Source organism: Meles meles, chromosome 12, assembly GCF_922984935.1.
Source record: "Meles meles chromosome 12, mMelMel3.1 paternal haplotype, whole genome shotgun sequence".
In the NCBI taxonomy this organism is placed as follows: Eukaryota; Metazoa; Chordata; class Mammalia; order Carnivora; family Mustelidae; genus Meles; species Meles meles.
In genome coordinates, this window is record NC_060077.1 from 54204244 (window position 1) to 54214000 (window position 9757).

At 39.5% G+C, this 9757-nt stretch overlaps 1 pseudogene; it reads right to left on the bottom strand.

The window, feature by feature from the left end:
- Positions 1-6868: 6868 nt before the first annotated feature.
- LOC123953897 lies at positions 6869-9548 on the bottom strand (annotated as a pseudogene).
- Between the last annotated feature and the right edge of the window lie 209 nt (positions 9549-9757).

The following is a 9757-nucleotide window of genomic DNA, read 5'->3' on the forward strand; positions in this document are numbered from 1 at the left end:
CAATGAATACTGTTACGCTGAAAAGAAATTTAAAAAAATGGTGTGTAATAGAAATGAATTTCTTCAACGGGGTCTCTGAATTGAACATATACATAGTAACCTAATAAAGAAATCAGATTCAGATACTTTGCAACTCAGGGCTCCTGAGTGGCTCAGTCAGTTTAGTGTTGGTCTCTTGATATGACGTCTTGATCTCAGGATTGTGAGTTTAAGACCTATGTATTTAAAAAAAGAGAGAGAGAGAGAGACACTGTGTATCTCAAATGGCTAACAGACACATGAAAAGGTGCTCAACATCACTCATCATCAGGGAAATACAAATCAAAACTACAATGATATGCCACCTCACACCCGTCAAAATGGCTAAAATTATACAACACAGGAAACAACAGATGTTGGCAAGGATGCAGAGAAAGGGAAACCCTCTTACTCTTTTGGTGGGAAAGCAAACTGGTGAAGCCATTATGAAAAACAGTATGGAGGTTCCTCAAAAAATTAAAAATAGAACTACTTTATGAACCAACAATTGCAAAAACAGGTATTTACCCAAAGGATACAAAAATGTTGGTTCCAAGAGACACATGTGCCCCGATGTTTATAACATTATCCACAATTGCCAAATATGGAAAGAGCCCAAGTATCCATCAAATGACGAATGGATAAAGAAGAAGTGTTTTATATATACACAATGGACTATTACTCAGCCATCAAAAAGAATGAAATCTTGCCATTTGCAATGATATGGATGGAGCTAAAATGTGTTATGTAAACAAAATAAGTCAAATAAGACAAATACTATGTGATTTCACTCACATATGGAATATAAGAAACAGGACAGATGAACATAGGGGAAGGCAGGCAAACCATAAGACACCCTTAATTATAAAGAACAAACTAAGGTTTGCTGGAGGGGATATAGGTGGTGGTGGTGGTGGGGGCCTGGGTTAGATGGATGAATGGTATTAAGGAGGGTACTTGCCGTGATGAGCACTGGATATTATAAGTAAGTGACGAATCACTAAATTCTACTCCTGAAACTAATACTCCACTATATGTTAACTAAATTAAATTTAAATAAAAGCTTGAAACATGGAAGGAAGGAAGGGAGGAAGGAAGAGGGTGGGAGGGAGGAGGGAGGGAGGAGGGAGGGAGGAGAAAAAGAAAGAAAGGAAAGAAAGAAAGAAAGTCAAAGAGGAATTGTTTTTGGTGAAACATTACATTCTTTTTTACATGCTTCAACTAACCTGACTCTGGAAGGAAATTAAAACTCAGTTTTAATTTTTTAATTGAAAAGGAAAAAGACTGTGTGTTTTGTTCTTGTCTACCCTGATAGTCTTCATTTATTTACTTCCTACTTTTTCTTTTCTTATTTTTTTAAAGATTTTATTTATTTGTTTGACAGAGATCACAAGTAGGCAGAGAGGCAGGCAGAGAGAGAGAGGAGGAAACAGGCTCCCTGCTGAGCAGAGAGCCTGATGTGGGGCTCGATCCCAGGACCCTGGGACCATGACCTGAGCCGAAGGCAGAGGCTTTAACCCACTGAGCCACCCAGGCACCCTCCTACTTTTTCTTCAACCCACTCCAGGCAGTTTTCCATTCACACACTCTATACTCTTTGATTTCAGTATGTTCACATATGTTTAATTTAATATAATTGGTTTAGTCTTTACCATACTTAACATTTCAGCAGTTTTGACAATGATGGGCATAACTTCTTTCTTGAATCATTACCTTTCCTTGATTTCCATAATGCTATAATGTCCTGGTTTTCTTCCCATAGATAATGTTGATCATTCTCAGTCTGTTTATGTGGCACCAGATAAAGTTAGACGGGCAACAAAGACACTATTCAAGGCTATTTCAATATATAAGAGAGGCTGAGATTCAATCTGAACCCAGCTTTGACACACAAGGCAGGAGGTAGGGTTTTTAAGAGCTGAGATGAATGGGAGATCTTCCGCCATCCGTGTTTGTTCATTGGCTTTATCAACAGGAAAAGTAAACTTTCTAATGACTTCATAACAGGAGGTATTTTATAACTTGGAGCTAAGCGTTCTCCAAAGTTAGGTTCCTGTCTTCCCACAGAAATCGGGAGATGGAGCTACTATCTTTCTTGATTATTACATTTCCAAGAATGATTTCCAGGTTCTTGAAAAAGATAATCCTGAACTTTACAAGTGGCAAAAGCCTTTTAAAAATATTTATATCCCAGAATATCACTCAGCCATAAAAAAGAATGACGTTTTGCCATTTGCAACATGAATGGACCTAGGGACTTTGATGCTAAGTGAAATAAGTTAGTCAGAGAAAGTCAAATACCATATGAATTCACTCATGTGTGGAATTTAAGAAACAAAACAAAACAAAGAAGACAAGAGACAAACAGAAATCTAGACTCTGAAACATAGAGAACAAATTATTGGATACCAGAGAGGAGGTGGGTGGGAGATGGGTGAAATAGGTGATGGGTATTAAAGAGTACACTTACCTTGATGAGCATGAAGTAATATGTAGAGTTGTTGAAATCACTATATTGTGCACCTGGAACTAAAATAACACTGTATGTTAATTATGCTGGAATCTTAAAAAAAAATTGCATCTCAAAGAAGCCAAAAAAGAATTTACAATTATAACTTCTCTAAAACAAAGGCTCTGAGGAAAAGGAAGTCACAGGTCTAGAGATTGGAAAAAGCCTATCTAAAATTTGGTCAAGGCGAGGGAAATGTTAAGGTCAGCTGTCTTTAACAAATATTTGAATTTGAAGTTTTATTTATCAGAGCTTTTTTTTTTTCTTTAATGTCTTCTATTGGTATTTTTGCCCACTTTAATAGCTTCATCATCTATATTCTAATTATGTCCAAATCCTCATTTGTAGCCCAGCGACTGTCTTTTGCACTTGAGACCTCTCTATTTATTGCCTAAACCCTCCACTTTAGTGTTCCACAAGTCCTTCAAAATACCCCAATTCTAATCTTAACCTTAACATGCACACTGATATCCAGCGACTCAAATTAAAAACATTTCTTCAGCTCCAAATAGAATTAGCTACTAAGTTCTATTAATCTTCTCTCCCAAATATCTCTCAGAAGAGTTTATTTCTGAATTTGCCACTGTTCTCACCCTAGATCCATCCTGCACTGTGGTAACCCGCCTCGCTCACTGCTGCTGCCTTGACCAGATTTCTCTGTACCTTTTCCTGGCTTTGCTACAGTTCTCTTCCTTCACTGCACCCTATGCGATTTTTTAAAAACACAAATATTTTTACATCACTCTTCTGCTTAAAATTCTTCAATTACATCTTTTGAGGTAAAGTTTACAATGTTTGACAAGGCTTCTGTGTCCCTCTACTAATGCACAGCATTAGTTTACATGTCTAGGTGTCATAGTCACTATCTCTGCTCAAGCTGTAGTGGTCTCCCTCCCCCCCCTCCATAGATCCTGCTTCCTTACTTTAGGGCTTTTACTCTAGTGTTTCCTCCACAGATCTTTTAACTAATTCTTAAGCTCCCTCCAAATCTTAGGTTTAATGCTACTTTTCCAAATTTTTTTTTCTTCTTTCAAATTAGATTGAGTTTCCCTTGTATGTGATTTGTTCCACTCTGCACTTCCTTTTATGTAGGGGTCATACCAGATCATCAAATTCTTTGTTCCCAAAATTAGAACCTTCATGAGGGTAGACCCAGGTCAGGCTTAGATAGAGCAGTAATCATGGCACCTAGAACAGAGGCTGTGAGAAAGCCATTTAACAAATGGAATATATTCAATGAACCACAAATTAAAGTAGTAACTTCTAATACAAATGCTTTTTGTACATTAGCATGTACCCTGTCAGCCACACATCTTTCGAAGTAACTGGAAATTATAGGCAAACTAATCCCTAACATGGTTTTGGAGTGTTACACTAACATAGCTCTTTCAAATTAGAGAGTGTAAAGTGCCTATTTTGGCAAAGCAAGAACTACGTTGAAAGAGTAATATATATGTAATAATAATATATTGGACTTGAGGAAATGTCACAGCACTCATATCACCTGATCAGTTTTCCTAGTCATTCATATCATAATTTAGTTCATACAGTCCATCACATTTAAAAGGTTAAGGCAGAAAGCCTGAGGATGTTGCCAAATTTACAACAGTATTTATAAATATTCATGAACCTATAGCATTTCCTCGAGATGCCCTTTGACAAACTTTCCAGGAGAATTGAGACTTTGTCAAGATTTCAAAGATCACATGATTGATGGTTCTAGTAGCTTTTTATAAATATGCAATAGTTCTTCTCATCACTAGAAGTTGTTGAAAGTCTTTGGGAGCACATATGTTCATGCCAATAGCAATTAGTCGCTAAGGATCCCACCAGACCACTCTACCATAGGAAGTAATTACCAGCTTACCCAGGACATGATCTGGGAAACTCAAACTTAAAAGAGAGATGCTGAACTATTCAAACTGGACCCATTCACATAAAACTTAAAAAGTAAAACAGACGGACCATTTATTCACACATTGTGTTCTGAAAACAATTATACACATCTGGTTGCTTATGTCATTAGGTGTATGTCAAATCTTACTAATGAAATGAGACTGTAGATCACTATGAAATTATGCAATACTTTCAACCCTCTCTATTTAACCAAATTGTTATTCTTCTGGATAAAGAATGGGAGATAGGGGAATACTTTAAAAAAAAATACTGGCAAAGTTGACTGGGTAATTATTACCTATCAGAAATTATAAGGTTCCATGCAGAAGATGGAATGCAAGAGCATTCTCTCATGCTCCCTGTAAGAGTAACATCTAATCTAATTTTGGGGGGAAAGTATTGCACACTATTCAATAAAAGCCTTAAAATATTTGTCATTCCACATATAGTAATGCATCTTAGTGAAACAACTGGAATTACAGAAAATGCTTATAGAACATTACTATAATAATCAGCAACTGGAAATATCCCAAGTATCCAGTGATAGGAAGGTTATTATTATATTGATATTTAAGTAATTAAAAATATTTATAAAGAGTTTTTAAGAAATAGGCTTGCTTAGACAAAGGAAAGTATAAAGACTTCCAAATTACATGTGAAACTTTATAAATTCTATAGAGGTAGAGTGTGATATCAATGATTTCAATATATGCATAGAAAAAATGGAATAAAAATTGAGTTCATGCTATTTTAGATTTCTGGTATTTCATCAGAAAAATCTCATTTTAGTATTTTTTAAAGCAGACTTGATGATTTAGGGCAGTTTTAGGTCAAAGCAAAATTGGACAGAAAATACAAGGAGTTCCTGTGTACCCACTGACTCCACAAAAGCACAGCCTCCCACACTATCAACATTCCACTGAACCTATATTGACACAACATTATCACACAAAGTTTGTAATTTATATTAAGATTCACTCTCAGTATTGTCCATTCTATGGGATTTGACAAGGAATTACCATTATAATATTGCACAGAACAGTTTCATTGCCCTAAAATTTCTCTGTACTCTGTTTGCTCAACTCTCTCCTAACCCCAACTTCCACGATTTTACTTTTTTTGGAAAGTCATATAGTTCAGGTGTCGTATAGTTGGAATGATACAGAATGTAGCCTTTTCAGATTGGCTTTTTTTTCACTTAGTAATATGTATTAAATGTTCCTCTACATCTTTTCATGGCTTGATAGCTCATTTCTTTTTAGCTCTGAATACTATTTCATTGTCTGGATGTACATGAGTACTCATGGCTGATACAGGCTGGTTTCAGTATTGAAACTCAGAATTATAAAATAGAATGTACATTAGTGACTCCTACATTCACTTTATAGTTACAGTCTTCCATAAAAAAGAAGAATTTTGCAGGAAATACCCACGTTGTACATAAAATGTGTTTTATTGGGAAGTACAAAAGTCAAAATAAAAAACAAAACAAAGTGTCATATGTTATAACCAGAGTTATACTTTATATATTAAAATTTCTAATTATTTTTCATGCAGGCATTTCCTACTTTGAGATCCTAAAATCATGAGGCTAAGCATTTTCACAGGTGACTGGGGGCTTTGAGGTAAAAGCCATAGAGACTTGCCAGCTGTCCCCAGGGATAAGGGATTTAACCCTGATATTTTCTGTAGGAACTTTCCTTTCTGCATCAGCCCCAAAGTGGTGGTTGGATTCTACCAAAATAATTGAACCTATACATTTGGCTGCACCTGTTTTCTCAAAAATAAGGGTTTTCTCCATTATTTTGTTTTTGCTCTGCTTTTCCCTAGGGACCTTGCTTTGCAAATTATTCCAATACCGTCACCACAAGGTAATGTGTCAGTTGTAAGATTCCTGACCTGAGAAACAAGCTCAAATGCCTCCAGTGCCTAACCACGAGTTTTCCGTGGGACATCTCAGAATCCTGGGGATGATGTTAAAGACAAGGTATGTCAAGCCACAAAGTTCCAGAATTATCGCTAACGTTCATCTCTGTGAGGAGGCCTCATTTAAGCTTCATTAACACAAATTCTGAGAAGTTGACCCTTTTGTAAAATCCCAAATGTCCGTGTGTATTTATTCCTACAACTTCTTAACATTCTTTCATTTATGTATTTATTTTAAAACAATGTACTGGTTTATTTATAAGGATAAGATTATTTCCTTGGTGATAAATTCAAGAGGAAGTGAAAGCATTCCATTCATTTGGATGTCCCTTCCCTAACAAGCAGGGCAGCAGTTCTAGGACAAGCTAAAATCATCCCTTATTGAAAAAAAGGAAAAAAAAAAGTTACTCCTTAAAAGTCCTGGGGAGGGGTTAAACAATTTTATTATTATTATTATTATTATTGTTATTATTATTATTATTTTAGTGATTGCTGTTTGTTGTTTTTGAATACTGAAGCTTATGAAGAAGTTTCCACCGGGTTCAGGAGTAAGGTGTGACTTCTACATAGTGTTGGAGGGGTAAGGTTAAGGGTAGGGCCCATGCAGTCTGGCCCGTTAGCCACAGAAGCCAAGATGATGTCTACTGGCTTCTCCTCCGAATTTCTTGCTGTCATCTGCTTTCTTACTGCATCCAAAAGCAGCAGTTGAGAGCACACAAAGATGTCATGACCATCCTGGAACACACCAGCCAGGAGCAATGTGTGGGTGTTCTTGTTATCCAGAACTTTGTCTGAGCTCCACAAGGGGACATTCCCAGGAATTTCACCATATTGCCCACAGTATCTTCAAGTGTCTTGAGGGTAGACTAGGTGAATGTTTCCTCCTTCTCAAACTCATTCCCTACCTCAACCCAGGCTGTTTCAAAGTTCAACTTCATGACCTTTTGGATGCGATCAGCAAAGATGACTTCCAGACCTTCCAGCACATATTCATCTTCATAGCCTTCATCACAAGTCTCCCCAATGGTGGGGTCACAGTCCTGACAGTGAACTTCATTATGCAGCTGACTGTGCAGGCCACAGATGTGAGGTCTTCCTTGGACAGTGCTACCAGTGTGCAATAGGTCCCAGGCTGGTTGTAGGGTAAGCTTTGGGCAGACATGTAACAGAGCACTTTGTAGGCTTCCGTGGGCTCCACCTGCACTGTACCATTCTCCAAAGTCTGTTCATCGAGTGTGTTTGTGCAGTTAAACTGGAACACCATGTGGTCAGTGAAGATATGTTTGGTGCTATGATAACATACTCTGTCTCTGACTCAGTAAAGGTCACAGCAAGGACTTGAAGAGGAGAACCCACCCATGGAACTCTGGTACTTTTGCTCCTGGAAGATCCCTTGCCAGGTGGCTGCTATTTTCTCAGGCTTCTTGGCAGCTGTGATGGGGGTGCATTTGGTTTTCTGCTCTGCCATTGGCACGGTGGCCAGAGGAACAGACTTGGGGTTAAAAGGTTTTTTGGATGGCTCTAAGGTATACTGCTCCAGAGCTCTCTTCAGACCAGTGATGGAAACAGTCAGACCATTTAGGATATAGCCTGAATTGAGGGCCTTCTGCTTCTGCTCAAGGATATTGAGATAATGGGTAGATTGGTCCCTTAATTCACTGTCATCATTCATCACACATCTCTTCAGCAACATCAGGATACTGAGTGACATCTCTTCTTTCTGGGCTCCAGATTTGGGCAGAACACTCACAGCACCTTTCCTGACCTCCTCATGCTCCAGGACCAGGCAGTCATACATGAAACATGCATGTGGAGGGGTTGTTGGTCTTGGGTCACTCCGACCCAGGAGATTCAGGACATGGGTGGCCAACATGGTGAACTTGAAGTCCTCGATGAACTCACATAGGTCCCGAAGCCTGATATCCTTGTTTTCTGGGTTCTTCCCAGTGATTCTGATAATGCAGTCTATGATGGCCTACCCATACTCAAAACCACCCTCTTCCCACAGCATGGTGAATAGAAAGTTCATGAGCACAGAGGATACTTCTGACACATGGTAGTCTGGAATACCACCACCTTGAACTCATCCAAGATCTCCGACATGAAGGATGAGATCTGCTTCATGAGACAAATTTGTTCTCAGTCTTTGGGAGTATGGTTATGGCCACTGTGGTGATGCTGCAATTCAAATATGCAACCAGCTTCTCTAGGTCCAGACTGCAGGCCATCGCTGCTGACAGTTTCTTCATGGCCACTTTATTGAGGGTGTGCACAGCAGTGACCTTGGGTGAACTGCAGAAAAGCTGGAGCACTGACAGAGCCGGGGCCAGCTTTTAGGCACTGCAGTCTGGCAGACTCACAATGGACAAGACAGCTTTGTACACCATCATCTTGCACTTGTTGGGCAAGAAGCTAACAGTGAAATCAAACAGTGGGCTGTCATGGCTGCCATCCTCCTCCTCCAACTACTTGCAGCCACCTGGATCATCATGCAGTAGGCAAAGGGAGACTTGAGACTATCCTGGGTGAACTTCTTTATCAGCTTATTGACAGCCAGGTGGTCATTCTTATGTACATGGTTGAGGAACCCCAGTGCATAGTACTGGGCCATGGGGTTATCACTGGATGCCACCTACTAGGCCTCATTCACCCAGAGCTTGACCTCATCAAAGCTGCACTCCAGCGGGTACAGGGAGGATACCAGGGAAGTGATGGAGACCTTGGGCACCTTGGCCATGATGGCCTGCTTCATGTAGTGCTCAATAGCCTGCAGCATGGTGCTATCACTGATCTGGCAAAGGACATGCAGAGTCAGGCCCTGGTGCTGTCTTCTTTCCTAGTGATGTCTTTTGTCGGGCTTCTGGTGATGATAATGTCATCCTCATCAATGCAAGATATCTCCTTGATGACTAAGTAGTACATCCAATGGAGTATGGGATCATTGAAATGAAAGAGCTCGGTCATAGCAAAAAAAGGCCCTGGTCACTTCAGTGGTCCCTTGGTGTTCCCCCCCGGTTTATGAAGTAAAGGATCTTGGTGAGGATGTGGGCAAATTTTCAAGGGTTGACCCGAGTGTCAATAAACACACGGACCTCCTGGAGTACTGCGCTCTTCTCAAGATGCTGGGATCTTGAGCAGCATGTTGGATGTTGGAGCCTCCACCTGATTCCTTGTCTCTCTTGTTGAATTGCTGCAGCATGGTGGTGTCGGCCAGGTGTCCTGTGTTAGACAGGTGCAGTGAGCATTAGTGTTCTGGTTGCGGTTCCACACGGGCCACCTCCCTGCAGCCACATCACCCTGCATTTAACATTCTCTTAGTATAAACGTTCAGCAAAAGAAAGAAAGAAAGAAAGAAAGAAAGAAAGAAAGAAAGAAAGAAAGAAAAGAGAAGAAGAGAAGAGAAGAGAA